The sequence below is a fragment of the Schistocerca americana genome, chromosome X (genome assembly GCF_021461395.2).
Source record: "Schistocerca americana isolate TAMUIC-IGC-003095 chromosome X, iqSchAmer2.1, whole genome shotgun sequence".
In the NCBI taxonomy this organism is placed as follows: domain Eukaryota; kingdom Metazoa; phylum Arthropoda; class Insecta; order Orthoptera; family Acrididae; genus Schistocerca; species Schistocerca americana.
The window spans coordinates 713,896,264-713,919,874 of NC_060130.1; the positions used below are offsets into that span (position 1 = coordinate 713,896,264).

Below are 23,611 nucleotides of genomic sequence, written 5' to 3' on the forward strand. Positions count from 1 at the left end.
CTGTTGCCACGTACTTCTTAATTTTGTAGCAAAATTTTGTGTGAAGTATACATCTTCACCTAGGGTAGGTGGCATAATTTGAAAGGGAATGGGGTCTTTTGGCTAAAAACCACCTCATAGGGGATAAAGCCCATGTTTTTGTACACTTTCCAAGTTACAAGCTGTCACTACAAATTATGGTAACGTGTTCAAATCATTGTGACTACTATTCATGAAATTACTTAACATTTTTCCCCTACTGTCCTGTGAACTCTCTGTTCAGCAATTCACTTGTGGGTGTAGTGCACTAATTTGTAACATCTTATAGTGTAAATAATAAGTGTAATTCAGAATGAGATTTTCACTCTGCAGCAGTGTGTGTGCTGATACGAAACTTCCTGTCAGATTAAAACTGTGTGCCGGACTGAGACTCAAACTCGGGACCTTTGCCTTTCGTGGGCAAGTGCTCTACCATCTGAGCTACCCAAGCACGACTTGTGCCCCATCCTCACAGCTTTACCCTGCCAGTTGAGAAATAAATGCTTTTGCTTTTGGCAGTGTTAAAGAGAAGCCACTGAGTGGAAGGAAGAAGACATGAGAAGAAACGTGCCTGAGTCTCTACTTTGATTGAACAGTCTCCTGTGAAGCCAACACACAATATGCTTTAAATTTGGTATACCAAGGACAAAAATGTGAGATCATATCAAAAGACATTATAGTCAGACCTTTATGACTGAAGTTCGTAAGAGTTATCGGACACAGACTGGAATGAGTGTGTTTCAGCGTGCCAAGTTTTGTTAACTCAATTTCAAAATGCAGCGGACTATGCCATGGTTATGTTTTCAAGTGAATGTGCCATTTATCACAGCTCACACAATAGAAATATTGTCGTTTGAGCCAAAGAGAATCTTCATTACATGGTCAAGTTACAAAGAAAGCTGCCTCACATAATGATATGGGCAGCGATGACTTCACAACTTATGCTTGGACCATACATTTTTCCAGGAACTGTGAATGGCACAGATTATTTACACGTGTTCCAAATGTTGTTCATACCTCAGCTTGAGGAAAGGGGCCTCACAGAATGCATATGGTTGCAGTAAGGCTGAGTGCCTCCTCACTATGCTCCTGCAGTGCACAATTTCCTAAGTGAGCTTTTTTTACGACGGTTGATAAGTTGTGGTGCATCAACACCACCAGGTTCCTTGAAATGGCCACCAAAACGTCCTGACATCACCACACCTTACAACTCATTATGGTGAGTCATTAAGGTGCATGTATCTGCATGTTGCTATGCTACCAATGAACTGCACAATGCTGTTGAAGATGCATTTCACACTGTAACCCCAGACATGTGTAAAAATATGTCAAGAAATGTGTTAACAACATGGTGGGGAACCTACTGATATATTGGGCACTTAATACTAAAGTACATAGTTGCGCTAAAACAAATCAAATCAATTAGCGTTTGATACTAGGGGTACAGGGCTTCTCACCCACCCTGAGCTTTGTGCTGTTCTTCTGTGTTGACTCAATACATTCTACAGCACGGCATCTAAGTCTGTCAGTGTACCAGTGATACTTCCTTGAACATTGCACAACCTCAAAACCAAATTCACTTAGCCATGAGTTGGAGGTCTGTCTCGAAATTCATTTCAGTGCAATACCTCAAGATCTGCTTCAGTGTGGAGCCTTGTGAACCTATTACCTCTTCTTTAACAAAGGCATAACGGGTCTTGTTACTTCTGCAAATTTTGGGATGTATTCCCTATAAAATTGCAATCCTGAGATATTACTGTAATTTCTTCATTTGTGCTATACACTGGGAAATCATTTACAGCTTGTATCAGCTGTGAGTTAGTCGTGCACCGTCTTGGCTGATGATATGGCCTGAATAGCAGACTTCCTGTAATACAAAGTGGCATGTTTCTAAGATAAGGGTCTGTCATGCCACACACAAACACTCAGACCTCTTGTAGATGCACCTTATACTCCTGGATGTGTTGGACAATACAGTGTCATCTCGGTAGACTAAGCATTGTTTTGGTTTCAGATTCTGTAGTACTCCATCTAACATGTGTTGGAAAGTTGCATTTTTCAAACCAAATGGCATCTGATGATACTGGTAGTGATCAAATGGAACTGAAAACGCTGTTTCAGGTCAATCCTCCAGTGCTACCTCTAATTGGTGGTACGCCCCCCCCCCCTCCCCCCCCACCAAATCCATGGTGATAAAATAATGGCATTGCACCAGATTGTCTAAGGTCTCTGTAATGTTTGGCATGGGCTATTCATTAGTTATTGCTTGTTGTTTAGATATTTACAGTCACCTGATAAGCCTTCTTACCAACTGTTATGAGAAGCACTGACTAAACACTGGTGCTTTCTTTAATAATTACATCCTAGTGCTGTTTCTTGTACACAAGCAGCTCATTTGTTGTGGAATTCCATGCTGCAATAGTCATGTAGCAGGCATTGTCCATGCAGGTTAAATAATTCTGCAAATTTCTCCAATAATCTCTTCATTTCCACTTTATCACATCCATTTAGATAAGACATCTTTCCCCTTAGTGCAGTTAAATCAACAGACTGCCCTGGGTAAAACTGGCCACAGCACACTGCATGGCCCAGACCATAAGGCAGTAGCACATTGCTGGCTGCCTGAGCTCAGGCAGTCAGATGGCAGTAAGATGGCTAGTGTAGTTGCATCGGCTGTGCTTCGTGGTAAGGCCCAGATGTACTGATGGTGATGGCTTCTCTCTCTCTCTCTCTCTCTCTCTCTCTCTCTCTCTCTCTCTCTCTATTCATAGTTACATATTTTTTCAGTCTCTCTCTTTTTTTTTTACTAAAGACATTAAGACAGCGGCTATCCTGCCTAGCCTAAACTTAAAAATACGTTCATGTCAGAGAAAACTGAGGGAAAATATATCTCCAGCAACAGTGACATGGATTTTCTGTGGTTTCTCTAAATCACTCAAGTATAGAACACTGATGATTCCTTCATCAAATCATTTTTCTTCTCCCATTATTGTACACGTGTAAATTTTTTTTAATTTTTTTATGTCAATAAGATGTGAAACACTAACCACCCATTTCATTTTTTTTTTAATTTTCTCTAGATGCTACATATTTTCATAAAAACATTTAATATCTTCATGATTATTAACAACTGCTGTGGTGTAGTTTTCTCCCTTTCATCTTCAGAGTAACCTAACTGCATAATGTTGTTTACCTGTGCCTGCTTGTGTGGGTGTCCCTCACAGATACTTAGTTCAGAGCAATTTGTTGGAGGGAAGTTCAGTAACTGCATGTATTTTGAAAGGGTAAGAAATGAAATTTAGCCAAGTCAATAGTTAAGTCTCTGAGAGGAGATCAAAGCAATGGCCAAATTCAAAAATTTATACACTCTGAAATAATTTTCTCAGTGAAATCTGTCATCAAATCAATGTTTAATTCTTCCATAACCTTTCCCTAAAAGAATAAAGTGGATGACGGAAACTTGAAGCCATTAAAGATAATAGAGTGGCCAGTTTCAGTCCAGTGTTATGCTACATCTGTTACCAGTTTTAAGAACTAGATGTTCCATCAGGATATGGTTACAAAGGTACTCGGCAGAAGTTCTTGCTAACACAGTGTTCTCAGTTTTCTCTAAAAATGTCCAGCTTTTCGCTTTCTAATTTAGTGCATTATCATTGAAGTTAAGGTTTGAAATAACTTCCTGATCTGAACAGAATAGTTGCAGAATAAGATATCTAATTTTTTATTTCAGAGATCTCAAACACCTGATGCTGTCAACAGTTCCACAGAAGAGAGAGAGAGTGATCCAAATAGTTTCTCCTCTTCGAACAATCTTTCAGATTCACTAAATGATGGAGAACCCTCAGCACAAGCTGTTCCAACAAAGAGATCTCAGTCATCAAGTCCATCACTTAATAATTCTCCATTTGCAAGCCCAACACACAGGTTCTCATCTGGTGGTGGACAGAAAGGATTGATGCAGAGGTTTTATGCATCACATGGAAGGATGAGAATTTATGCTGCTCCAAGGAATACTGTACCTGTTGTTGTTTCTCCTCCTTCTGTTTCACCTGTACATAACCAGCCTCCAATTCAAAGGAAGATCATTGACATCAATAGTGGGAATGATTCACAGGTATGTAGTGTGTTACTGAATTAATTAGTAATATTTGTAGAACTTATCAATCAAATGAGCTTTTTTCCTTTGTATTCTACACACACCATAAATTTCTGAAAAAAATATAGTGCATTTGTAAATATACTTGCAAATGTGCCCATTTGCCACTCAGTGCCATCTCCAAGGTGAAGAGCAATGTAATGCTTATTGTTTTTATTATGGATTTTCCATTGTTTGCTAATTGCAAATCAGTTGTACAGGAAATAGTGTCCTAGTTTTATTGCCACACAACTGAAGTGTGTGTTTCATTATGTTTACTTGATACTATGCAACATGGTACCTGAGCCATTGGTTTTTAGACTCCGTACATATTTGCTGAGAAATGTAACATTGTTGTTGAAACAATGACCTTACATTCCAGGCAAAGGGAACTCAAATCTCTATCTTGCCATCCATGTGTAGGTTTTTCACGGTTCCTCTAAACTAATGCAAATGCCAAGATGGTTCCTTTCAAAATAGGAAAGCCAATTTCATTACCAGTTACCATGTCTAATCGGAGCATCATTTGAGATACTAAACCATAATATTCACTTGTTTCTTTGCTATGAAGATCATTGGACTTCCAGCTGTACATGTCATGACATTTAAGGGGTGATCAAACAGTTTCTATTTGAAAAACCACACTGTTCAGAATAGGTATGCCAATCACGCAAAATCACAATGAGCATTGAGGCAATTGTCTCAACAATGCATCAGGTTAAAAATACCTGTTTGGTATAACATCGTGTCCTGCTGCATGAAGTAGTTCTTAACTGGCTGTTCTACATCCTCATCTGACAGAAATTTTCAATGGATTAAGGACTTTTTTAAGGGACCAAAGGCATGATAATCACGTGAGCAAGAGATCAGGACTATAGGGCAGGTTCTAGTGTCTCCCACATGAGTTTGTGTAATTTCTGCATTACATTTCCTATATGGGGACATCCGTTATTACGAACTTGGTGCACCATTCCACAATGGTAGTTTTTTTTATAGACATGCTGCGCCATACACATTCTTCATTCTCCAGTGGATGTCTTCCAGTTTTTGTCCTTCAGCAACCAAGGAAAGAATAACAGCATGTTGTTCCTGTTAACATGAATTTGGTAATATGGCCATAGTTCACATTTCCACATTTACTGCACACAGACGCATTGGAAAGACAGGAATGCCACACTAATACTTTCACATGTGGGTGCTTATATACCCACATCAGAGTCATGTTGCATTGTGTACTTGCTGCAGCAAAATACTCAAATGGAAAGTTTTGATCGTCCCTCATAGTAGCAAATTATAGAGGGGAGAGAGTAATTTTTATACTGACAGATTTCATATAAGAAGCATTTTGTACAGGATTCAGATGAAGACCTGGTAAAGATTCCAGTGAGAAAGGGCTACCAATCAGCTGAAGAGAAGATACAAGCAGAGTTACAAGAGATGCAAAAATGTGAAGAAGAATTGAGGTAGGTCTTATAAATTTACAATCATTTGTAATGCAGTTATCTGATTTTTGGTAAATTGTTTCCTAACATGTATTATTTCATCTCGGAAGGTTGCTGAGAGCAAAACTATTTGCTCAGTCACAGCCAAATCTTTTGAGCATTGGTAGTATTGAGGAAGAAGAAATTAATCATATCAATGGTGATGGAGGGAAACAGACTTTGCAGAGTGCACAGTCTATTCCAAACCTCTTAGATTCTGATGATTCATTGGATGTTTCACAGGATCCGGCTTCACAAAAGGTGAGAACTGGCATTCAGTTATGAATTAAGAGGAATATCTACGCAACATTAGCTTAATAATTCCAATTGCAGGTTTTCAAATTTTAGTTGGAGTAGACATTAGTCTACTATAACATTCATGTTTCTGCTAAATAGACATTCCATTGTGAAATGAAATACTTTCCAAGGATCATAAAGATGGCTAAGAGGTTAATTTTTTTAACTTATAGACAGAGAAATGTAAAACACTCACAGAAGCATAAACACACTTGCAAAATTATAAGTATTTTCCAGTTAAGCATGTGAGCTTTTTATACAGATACTGGCTGTACGCCCGTGCTTAACAGTGGATAAAGAAGGGCGTTTGGATACTGTCACTTTTTAGGGTTCCGTACCTCACTTAGTAAAAACAGAACTGTTACAGGATCACTTTGTAAAGAAATGTTTTCCTAGTGAAGAAGTCAAATATAAATGAAACGTAATGAAACAAGCAAAGCATTTTTTAAAGTCTTTAACACACAAAGTGAAATCAGTAAATCTGTATAGCCTAGCCAAGTAAATTCACTGTTATGAAACTTCCTGGCAGATTAAAACTGTGTGCCCGACCGAGACTCGAACTCGGGACCTTTGCCTTTCGCGGGCAAGTGCTCTACCATCTGAGCTACCGAAGCGCGACTCAGGCCTGGTCCTCACAGCTTTACCTCTGCCAGTATCTCGTCTCCTACCTTCCGAACTTTACAGAAACTCTCCTGCAGAGTTTGGAAGGTAGGAGACGAGATACTGGCAGAAGTAAAGCTGTGAGGACGGGGCGTGAGTCATGCTTTGGTAGCTCAGATGGTAGAGCACTTCCCCGCGAAAGGCAAAGGTGCAGAGTTTGAGTCTCGGTCGGGCACACAGTTTTAATCTGCCAGGAAGTTTCATATCAGCGCACACTCTGCTGCACAGTGAAAATCTCATTCTGGAAATTCACTGTTAGTTTGTATTCAGAAAGATAAGATTGTTGTATTTAATTCTGTCACTGATGTAAACTTCTAAAAATACTCCTGTCACTGAGGTAAAAAAACTGACAGCATCATCTATTGGTTCTTTGGATACAACACCATCACTAAGGCAAATATCTGAGCTACTAACCTGAGAAGACTCCTAAAATTCAAATTACACTATTTTTATCTGCGGTCCAGTTTCGAAATAAATCCTATAGGTTGCCTCCAGCTAGACTAGTTACCTGTGCAAACCACATGAATATTCACCAAGCAGTTTTGGAGATCAGTGTGTAAACAGAGACAGACAACATGATGATTTTACAGTTTTATTATTAGTGTAGATATAAATATTTGATAAGTAGCTGAGATAGCTATTGAATAATAAAACAACTATATATATTTTAAACCGGAATAGTAGCATGTTGACACATGCTAAACCAGTGTACCAATAACATCTGATATGATGTAGTTGCTTATAAAACAATAAATTATTAGCTCTACAGACTAAACTCGAAGTATATCAAATAAAGTACAACACAGAAGACTGTAAGAAATTGTCAGTAGAAGCTATAAAATATTTTTTAAAAAACTGGTACTGTGGGAGACATCAGAACCATAATACTTCCATATTATACAAACCACACAACAATAAAGATTCTAAGGAGAAAATACACAGCAGAGTGCAGAAATTGTTAGATTATACTAAGAGAGTCGTTCAATAAGTAATGCCCCACATTTTATTCTCGGAACATATTTATTGTTGAGAGTCAGAATATGGTGACATGGTAAACAGGTCTTGTCCATGTCCTATTTTTCTAGATTGTCTCCATCACGTCCTATGGCCATATGTCAATGTTGTGGAAGAGCATGTATTACCCACCGGTAAAAGCTCTTGTCCTGTAGGCATAGCCATGTTTTCACTGCATAGATGACCCTTTCATCATCTTCAAAGTGTTTTCCCCCATAGAGAATCTTTAAGCGGCCCAAAGAGATGGAAGTCTGAGGGTATCAGGTCTGGACTGTAGGGTGGATGTCTGGAGCAGTGGCTGTGACAGGACGTCCTGAGCCTGGTTGATCATGGAGCTCTGTTTCTGCATTTCCTGAGGTTTTAACTTCCTTTATCCATTGCCCAACTGTACTACTATCAACTGCAGCACCACCATACACTGCACACAAACATTTATGGATGTTCACCATGGTTTCTTTTTCTGAACACAAGAATCCAATAACAGCACGCTGATTGTAATGTGAGTTGCATGTAGATGCCAAATTGACACTGTACTATGGCTCTGACGTCTGCAAGAATGGTTTGAAACTTCACCAGCACACAGAACAAACATCAAATGTGAAGCACCAACAAGGACATTTGTCTATGTATTTATTTGTTGAATGTATTTAAAGTGCCTTACAAAATTTTAATAACAGATAAAATGTCATACAGAGAGCGAAGGATTCAAATTGTTGGTAACACATTTATTGTCTTGACCCAACAAATTTGAATACCCAGTAGAATAAATGGACTTGGATGGCTGATAGTGGCAGAACCTGTAAAGTGCTGCAGTTTTCCAAGAAAGTGCCACCCTGAAGTTCCTCAAATGTATGCTTCAACAATAGTTCTTGCTGCAGATGAGATAAATATGACCACATGGCCATAAACTCATGTCTTATCTTCACTTCAGTTGTGTATAGTTGCCATTGCACCTAACTCTAGATTTACTTTACTACATTATCACATCATCTTGGTTTCTCTCTCAGTAACTCTTCAGTCTGTTGGCATGTTGTTCACTTGTCCATCTTGTGTTACCATTGTGAACATCCAGCCAAGGACAGCAGACATTTGTTTCTGTTGATTCTACCAGTCAGATTCTGCCATCTCATGACTACAGCATCATTTAAACACACATTTTAACCATTCTGTCAAGATTCTCTCTCTTGTTGAATGTTTAAGGTGGACACATTACTGACAAAATTCAGATTTACCTGGATATTTAAAATTAAATCAGTAGAAAACTAGATTATTCCTGAGCTATTATAATAAAATTTTGTAACTAAGCAAGTAAGGAAAAGTAATGCAAATAATGAAAATCAGCAAGAGAATTAAAACTGAACAGATATTGCGAATTTTTTTATTTTTATCTTTCTTCAAACATCAGTAATTGTACATTACATTAAGATACGACAGAATAACTCATTGGTCCCATACAGTGGATTCACATAAGGCCTCTCCACCATCAAGGCATCAGAGTATGTTGTACAAAAATACATAGTTAGATGGTTGTTGTTTCATGTGTGGTGGTGATATGCGGAATAAAATGAATGTACTGATACCACAAAATGCAACCACTTTATTAAATGTGATTGATCATAAGACAAGAGTCATGGGTGTTGATATGCACACTCCAAAATGAAATAGACAAAGACCAAGAATAAAAAGATGGGGCTGAGTGACACACCTGTTCAGTATAAATTGATGATGGGCAACTGAAACAAGGAATCCACAGATGAACAAAGACCAAAGCAGTAGATTTATCTATCATATCCTTTAAAGGTACAGCTTCCACGCAACGCAATGTCCTGTCAGTTGCGGAGAAAATATATCGGAACAAATTTGACTCAAGTAGTGGACCAACCGGGTCCAAATGGACACATTGAAGTCAATCTTAGCATGTCATATTTTCCCTATTGCAGAAAACTGTGGTGTCCTAGCCGTTGCATTGGCAAACAAGAGGTGTGCATAAACTGTCTGCAGTCCACTTAAACACCTGACCACACAAAGCCCTCAGTCACTAATTTTGTGGTGGGATGAATACCAGGATGTGATAAGTTATGCAGACCATCAAAGATTGCCCTGCAGAATTTGGCAGGGACAGAGAATGTGATTTGCCTTTAAAGGTGTCACACCACAGGAGTAAGTTGGTATGGGGGATTTGGACAAGTTTGGGCAGAAATTGTGGCAGTTCAGACAAAAAGTGCTGAACTCTATGAACATTGATGGAATATGCCCATGCGGCACCGTGTAATTCAATTTGGACGTGTTGTCAAATTTGGCACCATTGGTAGGCAATGACTTCGAAAATAAGCTGGAAATATTAGTGTGTGAGCTTGTCAGCCAGGTTCCACAAGGTGAAAGAATCTGGTTTGTCACCTCTATAACCAGTGCTGAAACACAATTTGAATCATAAGGGGAGTGGCCACAATGATGTATTTGTGCATAAAAATTTGATGCATGCCCAGGAACATCTGTTTGTATCAGTGTCCTTTCTTCATCTTCCATAAAGAAGTCCATAAGATCCAAGGATAGTAACAGAACTGTGATGCACGATCCACATGTCCTTGTACACATTTGGGAGGAGAAGGTTTTAATCAACCTCACTTCTAGTTTCATACTTTCATTGTTCCATATTGTTCAACATATCCCACAACCCACAAGAAACCAAACGAAACCAAACCAGTATAGGTGAAAGGTCTCAATAACTTTTGTTGTGTGTCAGTGTTCGTTGTTTGGTGTAAGGTAACACTGTGCATTTCCTGAGTCCACAGAAATTGATTGTTGTCATAGGTCACCAGTGTGGGCTTTTCCATTGTGGTGAGTGTATGTAACAAGATACATGTACTGATTTCATAAAATGTAACCTCTTTAACCTGATGACATTGCTATTTTGAGTGAAAGTGAAGAAGAATTACATGATCTGCTGAATGGGATGAACAGTGTAAAGAGAATGGATTGAGAGTAAATTGAAGATGAAGGTAATGAGAAGTAGTAGAAATGAGAACAGCAAGAAAGTTAACATCAGGATTGATGGTCACAAAGCAGATAAAGTTAAGGAATTCTGCTACCTAGGCAGTAAAATAACCAATGCTAGACAGAGCAAGGAGGAAATCAAAAGCAGACTAGCAATGGAAAAAGGTCATACCTGGCCAAGAGAAGTCTACTAATATCAAATATCAGCCTTAATTTGAGAAAGTAAGTTCTGAGAATGCATGTCTCGAGTACAGCATTGTATGGTAGTGAAACATGGACTGTGGGGAGAACTGGAACAGAAGAGAATTGTAGCATTTGAGATGTGGTGCTACATACTGATGTTGAAAATTAGGTGGACTGATAAGGTCAGGAATGAGGTGGTTATGCACAGAATCGGAGAGGAAAGGAACATGTGGAAAACACTGAGAAGAAGGGACAGGATGATCAGACATCTGTTAAGACATGAGGGGATGACTTCCATAGTACTCAAGGGAGCTGTAGAGGTCAAAAACTGTAGAGGAAGACAGAGACTGGAATACATCCAGTAAATAATTGAGGACATGCATTGCAAGTGCTACTTAAAGATGAAAAGGTTAGCACAGGAGAGGAATTCGTGGTCGGTTGCATCAAACCAGTCAGAAGACAGAGGACAAAAAACCTCTTCATTAAAAAAAGAATGATCACAAGATATGAGACACATGTGTTAACACAGACAATACAAAGTGAACTAGACGTAGGTAGAGACTTCAAGAAGGCATTATGTGTGTGTGTAATGTTCTTGGGACTCGATTTTGCTTGCTCATGTCACCTTCTGCAGGTCGATATCATCACATGACCATAGTGAACCAACAGAAAGCTTTTTATGCAGTATTTCACACCATAACACTTGAAAAGTTCCAAGATTATGAGTTATGTGAGAATCCTCTTGAAGGAAAATTTAACTTTTTAAGCTTATTTACCGTTGTTGGTGTGAACCCCTTTTGTTACATACATAACTAAGGGGAAGAGGTATTACACAAAGATGAGCTTGGAGGCAAGATACTGAGAGACTTGATTTGATTGATGGGATTTAACCAGAGAGGTAAAACAGCTGAACATAACCCCATTTATCAGCAATGTCATTTGTGTGTGACCCTGTTGGCTAGGTTCCTCAAGTTGACACAAATGTGGTTCCTAGCCTCCAGATGTCCACACTGAAACTGAGGTTATTGTACAATGTCTCCCCCTGTCATACTAGGAAAGCTAACTAATAGCCTTAAGTAGTAGGATGATTCCCTTTACTTTCTCTGTTAGCTGCAATTTCTTCAGGAATTAGACATGTCCAAAAAAAAAAAAAAAAACAGATGCCATACACACAATTGTAGTATCTAAGCCTTGATGGTACTTCATGATATCTTCAGAGTGGATGCACCCTATGTCCAATCTCTTGCAGGAATCATGTAAGATGCCATGAGCAATGAGGGTAATGGGCAGGGAGCACTACAGAATGAGTGTGCAACAATTTGGGAATTTGGGTTGGACATGAAGCATGCTCAAATAGCCAGAGTGGTTAAGGCAAGTGCTGGCATAAAGCAGAAAATCCAGGTTTGGGTCCCGTTGTAGCACAGATTTTCACTTGTCACAGAATTATTTCAATGCCCTAATGCAGCTGAAATTGGTACTTCTTTTTCAACATGCAAACATTCTGTATCTTTTGCTCTCCAGTACTTCACATTGAAAGATTAAATGTCACTTCTTTCTCTATATCTACATCCGTACTCTACAAACCACTGTAAGGTGTACCACTGCTAGTCATTTCCTTTCCAGTTCCACTTGCAAATACAGTGTGAGAAAAACAAATGTCTATATACTGCCATACAAGCCCCAATCTCTTGAATCCTATCTTCCCAGGGGCACTCCTGACAATACCCTTGTCTCTGATAAACTCTCACTGTTGGGAACAAAATACCAGATTCTGCTCATTGAGAAGCCTTAGAGCCATTCACATACCCGGGAACCTATTCCATATACTTGTACATTCAGTAAAAGTTGGCAGTGTGTCATCATATAAAATGCTTTACAGAAATCTAGGAGTACGGAATTTGCCTGTTACCCTTCATCCGTGCTTCACAGAATTTCCTAAGAGAAAAGAGTGAGCTGAGTTTCACACAAGCGATGCTTTCTAAAACCATGCTGATTTATGGACAGAAACTCTGCCCTCTCGAGAAAATGTATTATATTTGAACTAAGAACATGTTCAAAGATTCTGCAGCAAAATGATGTTAGGGATATTGGTCTGTAATATTGTGGGTCCGTTCTTCTGCCCTTGTTATACACAGGGGACACCTTTGCTTTTTTTCCAGTAGCTTGCTACCTTGCACTGGGCAAGAAATTCATGAAAAATGAAAGCTAAGTAAGGGGCCGATTCTGTAAAGTACTCTTTGAAAGACCAAAATGGGATTCCATCAAGACCTGACAACTTATTTGCTTGAAATTCTGTTTCTCTACACCAGGGATTTTCCTCTATGTCCTCCACACGGGAGCCTGTGCGATGGTCAAATGATAGTCTGTTTGTACAATTCTCCTATGTGAATGATTTCTTAAATGTGAAATTTAAAAGTTTGGCTTTACTTTTGCTATCTTCTATTACCATACCAGACTGATCCATATGTGACTGGATAGAAGTCTCAGACCCACTTAGTGATACCCTTTGTGTGCAGGTGTTTCTTGAGGTTCCTATGCCCACTCATTAGATCTAAAAGTTAAATCTGCCTCTTGTTAACCCCACAATTACAGAAATTTTCTTAGAACATGGTTCTGGCATCATTGGCTTGCCACAATTTTGTTTTTGGATTGTAGTCAAATATTTTGCATGCTGTCTTGTGATTCAATTACATAGTATTAAATTTTACCACTGAAGTAGTGATGATGGGTAGGACAGGTTCTGGTCCAACAAATGGTCATTTCCCCTGTGGCGGCAAGCCTATTAGCTTGCACATTACTACTAACTCCTGAGTGACAAGAGACTGACAGCAGGTTTTCACTCTGCAAAATATATTTGATCTCATTGCAGGGGTTGATAGGGATTTCAGAGCAACTTGGCTGTATGAATGAATGCAGATGCTATGATCCTCGTAACACCTACATAGATACTTCTCTGCACATACTCTAATTGTGAATATTTCCCCTGGAATACTGTTGCTAGCTTCCCTGGATAGATTGTGCTTTCTATTTGAGGCTGCACCCTGTGTACACTGCCTCCAGCAACCTCGTCTGTTTTTCACCAGTCAGTAAACCAGACTGTCATCTGAACAGTACTGTGGTTATTTCTTACACTGCTCCTACTTCCTATGGTTAGAAAGATTTACTGAAGCCACTGGAAGTTGTTACATAGTGAGCATGCATTTTCTGTCATTCTTATGTTTACCACATTCATTATATAAGTGTGGAATTCTGGAAATCCTACAGATTTCCAGTTTCTTAACGTACATGCTCCTGCTGCTGCCTCCATTGTAAGCCAAAGATGTAATGGGGGTGTGTCCAGCATGGGAGTGCTGTTAATTCAACCCAATAAATCTAGGCAGTCCAGCCGTGCACCTTCTCGTGCTCCTTAGCAGCTGTCTTCTGGCACGGATCGTGTCACAGCTTAGGTTGGGCAAGTGCTTTAGTTCTGTACCATTTGTGCCATCTAGTTCATTTTATTACGTAAACCAGATGACTAGAGAAGGAGTACTTATTCCCCTTATTCAGAAAGGATCTACTATTGTATGGACTCAGTCCCTCCAGATAAAACTAGGACAACTCATGATGGCGACACAGAAAAAAGAATTTCACCGAGATCTGAAAGACCTAGGTTGACACAAGGCTGTGGAGTAGGTGACTGTAATAATTCAAAGGAGCCAAGTCGCAACAGTTGTTAATATCTCTGAATTGTCAGCCTAATAGGTCATGGTTCAAAAATACTGATGCTAATTATTTACAGAAGAATGGACAAACTGGTAGAGGCCAACCTTAGGGAAGAGAAGTTTGGGTTCTGAAGAAATGAACATGCAATACAATACAGACTGCACTGTGTATCTTAAATGAGACACTGTAGAAAGACAAACCTACATTTCTAGCACTTGGAGATTTAGAGAAAGCTTCTTACTGTGTTGGTTGGAATACACTCTTCAAAATTCTGAAGGTAGTAGGAATAAAATACGGGGAGCAGAAGGTTAACAGAAACTTGTAGGAAAATGAGGATAATTTCAAGAGTTGGGAGTTCAGAGGGACGTAGTAGATCAAATAACTCGTACATACTAGTTGACTTCCAATGTTTTCTTTTATTTAGCTTTATAATCAGTCAGTGAGTCAAGGCATACTTCCTGAAAGACTAAAATATGCTGTAATAATATGGATTTATAAAAGTGGAGATAAGCAATTAATTTCCAAGTCAACCCTCTTTCTTGTATTTTTTTGAGAACAAATTGGGAGGGTAGCTTGTCAGAACATATAATGAATTATATAATGTTGTTGGCAATGCAGCTTGCTGCTAACTTGGTGTAATGTTTTGTCTGTAAAGACGTGTATTTGTTGCCTTTATGATTCCTTCACTCTCACACATAAATCTGTACCGTAAAGTAAGGGCCTCCTGTTTTGTCTTTAGGCTGATCCGTGATAAGACAGGCAAACAATTATACTAATGGAGGATTCTGAGTATTTTCTCTAATTACATTCACTCTCTCTCTCTCTCTCTCCTTTATCTATGTACAATTTTAAATATAATATTTCATTACGTGAAATCAGCCCAATAGAATCTCTGGTGGAGCTCTTCGTCTTAACATTCAGTGGCTGGCTTGCTGTAAAAGATCTTTATATCTATTATTATTGTTAAGCGCTGCATTCAGTTGGGAAAATCGATCGTTTGAACAATTCGTTCCTTTTACGACAGATTTCGAATTTCAGATGTGTCCGAAGCCTTTTTGGACGATTTTATAAAGACTTGTCGATTGCAGGCTCTCTTCGTCACAGCTGAAACTTCCCCACTAATTACAGGGCCAAGACAATCATCAATGATTCAGACAAAGAACTCATTCGTCACTCACTCTAGAATAAAAGGGTCACAAACCTTATTTCTGAGGAAAATTATATATTCAATCCATCTCCATTACATATTCCGTTTTCTGTTGATTCAAAGTCTTAGTTAATTTGCAATTACAGTTTTTCTCTCTCTTCGAATAACCCGCTAGTGGCACAAACGTTAATAGCTCGCTTTAGCAAGAAGAAGAGCAAATATGTCTCTTTTAGAAACCCGACAATCTTCCAACAGATACTTCCAAAGCTGTCCTCGTTACACGTCTATAATAACCATGGAGAATACATATATGTCTCTCTGTTATTCCAAAGAATAAACGTACTGGAAAATACCTTGGCGTCGACGAGCTGTCGGCGCATATATTACTAGAAACTCCGATCAGATGCTTTTCAAAAGCGAATAAATGTGGATGATTTGATTGACCATTATTAATTATTGCGTGGTAGAGGGTAATTTTCTGTGGGGAGATTACAAACACTGAACCACTTTCCTGCTAACCTTGGAATTACTGTCCCTTTTGGCTTTTGCAAAGGATTTCCTGCAGAGAAACAAACACATGATCTCATAAGTTCAGGTCTGGTAGTAGTAAAAATAAAAATTACCCTTTTGGCATGTTCTGTGATTGTGCCAAGAGGTTAGATTATGTGGATCATTTGTCTGTAATTTGTAAAAGTCTATTTGTTTTAAAGTTTCGGAAAAATTCCCCAAGAAAAAGAAGTGCACTGATTGCTGAGTGGGAGAGCAGGATCCAAAAAAATTCAGAGCATTGATCGTGACCTCTGAACCACCACCAATGGTATGATATATCAGGAACACTATTCCATAAGTTTTATTGCTATAAAATTTGCTTTGACACTTCCATACTGTAAAACTGATGTGCTGAATTTTCTACACATCATTGAAATAATATATATAACTAAAAATTTCAGAGATACGAAATTGACAAAAAAATGTAAGCTTTCTTAGGGAATTTCAGTGATGAAATCTTCTCACATTATTAGCCAAGTAACAACTGTTTTCAGAGCTATTAGTTAGCTGATAAAGCAAGAAAATTTCATAGATATAAAATGATCTTTGTTGTAACAGTAAGGTGGTTGCTGTATGAAGTAGACAAGGTCTTTTTCTGGAGTTCAAATTTTGTGTGTTGTTCCTAGATGTAGGTTGAATGGGACTGCTACTATTTCATATTGATCATACACTAATTAAATATGAAAATGTATGACTTCATATACTTACTTTGGAAACACACTATTTGTATAAAGCAGTGGTAGATGACAGTAAAGGCACTGATTCAGAGCACTGTATTGTAAACAGTAGGTGAATTATTGACATAGCTTGAGGACGCTTGAAGAGCAAATGATAAAGTTGTTCAAAAAATGTCTCCATAGGTGTATCACAATGTAATTATGGTTAAAGAGATTCACATAGGACTATTGCTGCATAATGTTAATTTCTTTCACTTTCCTCTAATGTAAAAGTTGTAATCACTCTGATTACAATTCCACCCCTCCCCTTTCTTTTCCTGGTGTCACTATCTTGATGGATTTTTGTCATTACACACTATCTCACTTGCACAGTTGTGACAAATTTTCTACATTCTAAACTCTTAATTTGAAAAAAAAGAGAAAAAGAAAAGGCTCTTGAGATTTAAGTTGTAGGTTTCTTCTTACCTAGTTATGTATATATTTGGGTAGTGTATCACTGTAAAAGTGGAGAACAGTTTCCATCAGAATGTGTAGAAGTAAAAATAGTAGTTCCTTTGCAATGGAAAAAGAAAGTCATGTGCACAGGAAAATTATTCACGCTGATCAGTTTTTTGGCATATAAAATAACTAGTTTGAATTGTTACTTTCTAGTAATAATACACAATAATCCACACGTCTTAACTCCAGTGATTTACCATCTAAGATAAACAATGGCCTCCCATTTTTTCTTTCTTATTATTTGCTAATGTGGCCACTCATTCACTTAGGATCCATTATTGTTATCTTATCCCATCATGTATGATGTATTACACCATACGTAAGTTGTTTCAAATATTCCACTGTATTTTCTGCCCACGTCCAACCTCCTCCTCCTCCTCCTCACCACATATTTCACTGTACTTGGTCTACAATGGAGGCAGTTTGTTTTATTTCAGCCCTTCTAATAAAATGATGAAAAATACTTAGACATGTTTGTCAAGCTGAATAAATCACTTTTACAAAAACAAAGGTTAGCTGTGATATCATGATTTCATATATTACATCTTGCAGAAGGTAAGCACACACAAAAAAATTAATTTACTCATTTACATCATGTAAAACAACTGAGTTTGGAAAAAATGATACCTTCTGGTTGTAGTGTGTGCTCAATGATTTAGGATACTGTATTAATTCTTATTTTGATTATGTAATATTAACATTACCATTATTATTATTATTATTATTTTTATTAAATAATTTTATCAGAAGTTTGTGTAGAGACATTTCAATGTTGAAATTTATTATTTATTTGCAGAAAATGTCACATTCCAGAATGTGTGTGGATACAACCAAGAAACAATACTGCCTTTGCAATTTTACTAGACTGCTGTGTTCCCAGTATTGTGAAGAAATTTGTTTTTCTTATGTAGAGTTTCTTAATATTATTGTGCAATTATTGTTGAAGATTTCTGACAGGACCAGAAATAATAAGTATTATTAGGGAGGTAATACACAATACATTCCACCCACATAGGAAACAATGTCTAAGATATTTTCTTAATGGGTTTCTTTGTAATTGTATAAGAACTGTCATTTTACTCTGTGTGATGAATTGGTTTGAAGCTGAATATTCTGTTAAAATCCTTAAACTTAATTTCAATGCACAAATACTCATACCATTTGTTCTAATTTGGCTACTGGGATTTCATAATGGCTTCCAGTCACTTTTGGTTACCATTGGCATGATGCAGAAGTTGAAGTAAAAATTTCAATGATATGAGCAGTGTTGTATCATTCTGTGTTGAAAGCAATCAAAACAATTTGATTTTCCTTGTATTGTGTCTTGCCTATATGCTAAATTTGATGATTGCAGTTGATGGAAATTCAAATGAAAGTCTAAAGTGATGAGTGTTAATAAATGTTCCATTTAGTGTGTTCTTTTCTTGAACTTCAGTGTAACACACTCCTGAAGAAATATTTTCCCTTTATTGTTCTACACACAAGGAGCTTTTGTCCTTCCTTCTCATTAATTTGAATGTGCTTAAAAATTAGAATATTGCTGTGTGTCATATGTAATTGCAATAGATTAAGGGTATACTCCTTCATAGTATTCCATGACTAGAAATGTTTTGTTGATTAAATTGATGGCTGATGATTTAACAAAATGTATTTGCCATCCTTTTGTTGTGCTGGTTGGAAGCATCACTCGATAGCGAATTTAGTCTGCTAATTTCTTAAAGAAATACATGAAAATGAAACAAACTGTAGATAAACAGTTATACAACAGTAATAATGCAAGAATTACAGTAAAATTAAGAGAAACTAATATATAGTATTTTGAGACACATATAATATGGTTATTCAAACATGACCAAAATGTAATATTGCTGGGAGTGTAACTGTACTATCTGGATGATGCTTATGCAAGATTCAGCGTAAAGATTGAACGTAGTTAGAACTCTGCAACTGTTAATCAAAGTAATGTCTGTAGAAAAGCATGTTTGTGAAAAAGGAAACTAAGCTTCAGCAGTTTCAGAAGAGAATTGGCGTAAGTATCACTAGTCTGGGTGTATGTAGAGAGGAGACTAAGAAAACAGTTGTTTGAATTCATTTTCCTGTTTCTTCTTTCAAGTTATGAAGTAATTTTGGAATACATAACAAAAAATTGATATACAAGAAGCTGTTAAATATAAGTATTAAAACTATTGAACAAATAGGCATTATAGTTAACAACATTTTATTGTGTAAGAGTTGTTTGTATGTGTAATATGACTGTTCTGTTACATATTGATGAAATTTCCACATCACTCGTTATTTTCATTGTTGAAATTGCAGGTAATATCTGTTATATATAAGTGTGTGTGCGTGTGTGTGTGTGTGTGTGTGTGTGTGTGTGTGTGTGTGTGTGTGTGTGTGTGTGTCATCAAAGTAAAAATGTGGTGTGAAAATGACTTAATGTACTGGTATTTATTTGAATACTATTTATACTGTTGCATTGTTGTGGCATTAAACTCCCTCTCAGACTTTGTTCAAAATATTGAATTTGAAGGTGCTTCTTGAATTTTTTTGTGCTACCACCCATGGTTAGATCTATTATTAACCAACATGTACATATCAAATATTCATGTGGCATGAGGTGCATTTCTGAGAAATGTAAGTAATAAATTGCTTGTAAAGGATCCATGATATTTAATAAATGGATACTAATTCAGTCAAATTTTGTCATGAAACACAATAAAAATGATTACTTCTGTATACATGTCCCAATTAAACCATTTCAGAAGTAATGCTTATATACATGCATGAGTTACCACCTCACTTAAACAGTAAGTATTTTCAAAACTGCACCTAAAAAAATCACTAATGTACTATAGTGCAAAACAAAAACTTAGTGAGCCATACTTATGACACCGAATTAGTCACAGTTTCTGTAAAAATAAATGAATAAGTAAATACTTTCTCCTTACACTTTTTGTTACTGCAATGTTATAAGGCATTTCAAATTTCTTCTGAGACAGATACTTACTTACACTTCCATTATTCTGAGATGCTAATGTTCTCATATTGCTTACATCTGGAACAGAAAAAAAATTCTCCACATAGGCAGTTGTGACAGTAAAAGACTTACTTTTCATCTCACTCAAGTGTGGCAATAAAAATAACCAAATTATCAGACATGTAGACTTTATTAGAACCTTATCCTTTTTCAATATAGAAAGGATTAGATGATACATTAAAAACACTACTATGGTCTCAGATATGCATCAATTTGTGTGCTTCATATGAGAAGAAACTTGGTGACACTTCAATTTCTTTAGAAGAAAAAGAAAAATTCATACAGTTCGGTTTAGTAATGGTAATCTGTGCAGAACCTTCCGGGTGTCTGTGATTTAAAGACCATTATGAAAAGAAACTATGCAGAAAATAGTTCACTATGCACCCATATTACCAGAGCATTTTAAAGTTACTTTCATACCACTAAATGTATAATTTAGGTAGCTAATCTCAAACCCTAATGAATCCATCTCCATCCTTACCCCAGTGACACTCCAAGACACACATCTTCCACATGTTCCCCAAAATCTACAAATCCAATGATCCTGGATACCCCATTGTAGCTGATTATTGTGCTCCCACTGAAAGAAGAATTTCTCTCTTGTTGACAAACACCTCCAACCAATTGCACATCAAAGATACTAACCACTTCCTTCATCAGCTCTTCAGTAACCACACGCCTTTACCTCCTGGACCCATACTCATCACTGTAGATGCCATCTCCGTATACACAAACAACCATGATGCCCAAGCCCTCATCACTATCGTACAATCTCACCCAATGTCCTTCAGACTTCAAACCCACTACCTCATTCCTTGAACACCTTACCAACTATATACTACTACTACTACTACTACTACTACTACTACTACTAGAATTACTATTACTGTGAGGGGAAAGTATATAAACAAATTTGTGGCACAGGGGCCACACTCATGACACCCTCCTATGCTAAAATACCTTCCTAGCCTTTCAAAACGCCAGACACCTTATGTGATGGAGGTCCATTAATCATATAATCTGGACTCAGGTCCAAGACATCCTATCCTCAGTCCTCCACAACCTTCTCTCCCACCTGCTTCATCTGGTCCTGCTTATTCTAATATTCCACCTTCCTGCACATTGACCTCCACCTCTCTGGTGACACCATCCACAACTCTGTCCATACTACAGCCATTAACCACCAATAGTACCTGCATTTTGATAGCTGTCATCCTTCCCACACAAAAAAATAACTCCCACACAGCCTGGCCACCCATGGGCATCATATCTACAGTGATAATACTCTTGCCCAGTATGCTGAAGGTTTCATGGGGGTGTTCACACACAGGCATTCCCTCCCTCCCCCCCCAAAAAAATCTAATACTTAAGCATATTTCCCATGCCATACCTTCAGACAACCCTAACTGTCCCACCACCCCCAAGAATCAGTTACAAAGGAATACCCACCTCATCACACAGTATCACCCTGAACCATATAATTCACCAGCATTCTGATTATCTATCACATCTGGAAATGAGACAACTTACCCAAGATCATTTCCACCATTTTTAAAGTGGTATTCATCTCTCCTCCCCCCCCCCCCCCCCCACCACCACCAACCTACACATCATCCTGGTCCATACCTACGCCACTCACACAAGGAACTCCTTGTAACAGGAATCATATCCTCATGGATGACCCAGGTGCAAGACCTGCCCACTTCACCAACTCGACAATTGCCACTCCAGTTGTGATGCAGGCTTACCCCACACTGTTAGGTGCAGGATCACATGTGAAAGCAGTTGTGCCATGTACTTACTCAGCTGTTGTCACTATACCGTTTTTCTGTTGATATGACAACCAACCAACTGTCCATCAGAATGAAGCCACTAGCAAACTGTGGCCAACAATAAAGTTGACCACGCAGTGGCACAACATGCAGCTGAGCCCAAGATGTTAAATTTCTATGGCTGCTTCACAACCTGGGCCATCGGAATCTTTCCCTCCACCAGCTTTTCTGAACCACACATATGGAAGTTAACATGTGTGTGCCTGTGTGTATTTTCGCTCCCTAGCACGAAGAATTTATTCCAAAAGTTAGCAAGTTCTCTCTATCTTTTGTGTGTGCCTGTTGTTGACTCAACATTTCTGCTGTTTGGTGAGGGGGTATCCTTTACTCCTAGATTATTTACATTCTACCAGAACGTCACTACATATCAATACAAAACTTACACCTAGAGTATGCATTAGGGGTAGGAATTTCTTATTGAAGAGTCTTAAAAAAATAGCCAAATTCTTGTAAATCTCTTTGTCTTGAGAAGAGTTAGATCGTGCTGCCCTCTCTTCATAATAAATGCTAATTAACATACTGTTGTAAGAAGTATTTGCTAGGGGTGCAGCTATTGTGTAAGCCAAATGACAACTAGCCACAGTCGTCACACTTGCAAGCACAGTTGTTAAAAGTAAAAAATGAACAGTTTGGATGGTGTTAATAGCAGTGAACACATTTTATTTTTTCCTTCGAATAAATTGTATTTGCTCTTCCACTGAATTAGTCTAAACTTTTACTTTGTTCTAAACATCACATTCAAAATATTAAGGTGCTTATTCACAATCCATGAAGATGAACAAGACACTTTTTCCAGTATATAGCCTGCAAATAATTCTTCTTCTTCAGTGCCTTAAGAGATGTTTTGACTGGAGGTTCTCCACTTCATCCTGTTCTGAACATATTCCTTCATCCATTTTTAATGTTGTCCTTCACTCAGTTGCTCTTTCTACCTCCTCATTCCTTCCACTTTCCCTCTAAAATTATTTGTTGCTAACAATTCCTACACAGTAAGTGTCTCGGGCAAGCTTTTTTTCTGTTTATGATTATTTCTAATAATTTTCTTTCTTCACCTATATATTATTTCATACTTAAATCTGTCCATCTGCTTCACCTTAAGCAGTCTTTTCCATGATCACATTACAAAATTTTCTTAATATCCTTTATCTTTTTCTTTTTAACTGTCCACAATTCACAGCTGCATAACATTGTACTCCAAAAATAACTTGGCAAATGTTTTCCTCAGCTTCATGGGAATTCTTCCAGCTGTCCCCCTTAAAACATTTTCTTTCTCACAGATGTACTCCTTATTTCTTCTGTACAGCTCCTATTTCACACCATTAAACTTCAGAATTTAACACAAACATATGTGGTGCTGTAAATGCGACGCTTGAGTACCAATTGTGAG

At 37.7% G+C, this 23,611-nt stretch overlaps 1 long non-coding RNA gene across 1 annotated transcript in view; it reads left to right on the forward strand.

Moving 5' to 3' along the window:
- Window positions 1–5,599: 5,599 nt before the first annotated feature.
- Window positions 5,600–23,611, forward strand: part of LOC124556726 — a 73,446-nt gene continuing 55,434 nt past the window's right edge. The window contains exons 1-2 of the long non-coding RNA XR_006968669.1: window positions 5,600–5,616; window positions 5,706–5,895. This is a non-coding gene — a long non-coding RNA (uncharacterized LOC124556726). The remainder of the gene's footprint in view (window positions 5,617–5,705; window positions 5,896–23,611) is intronic.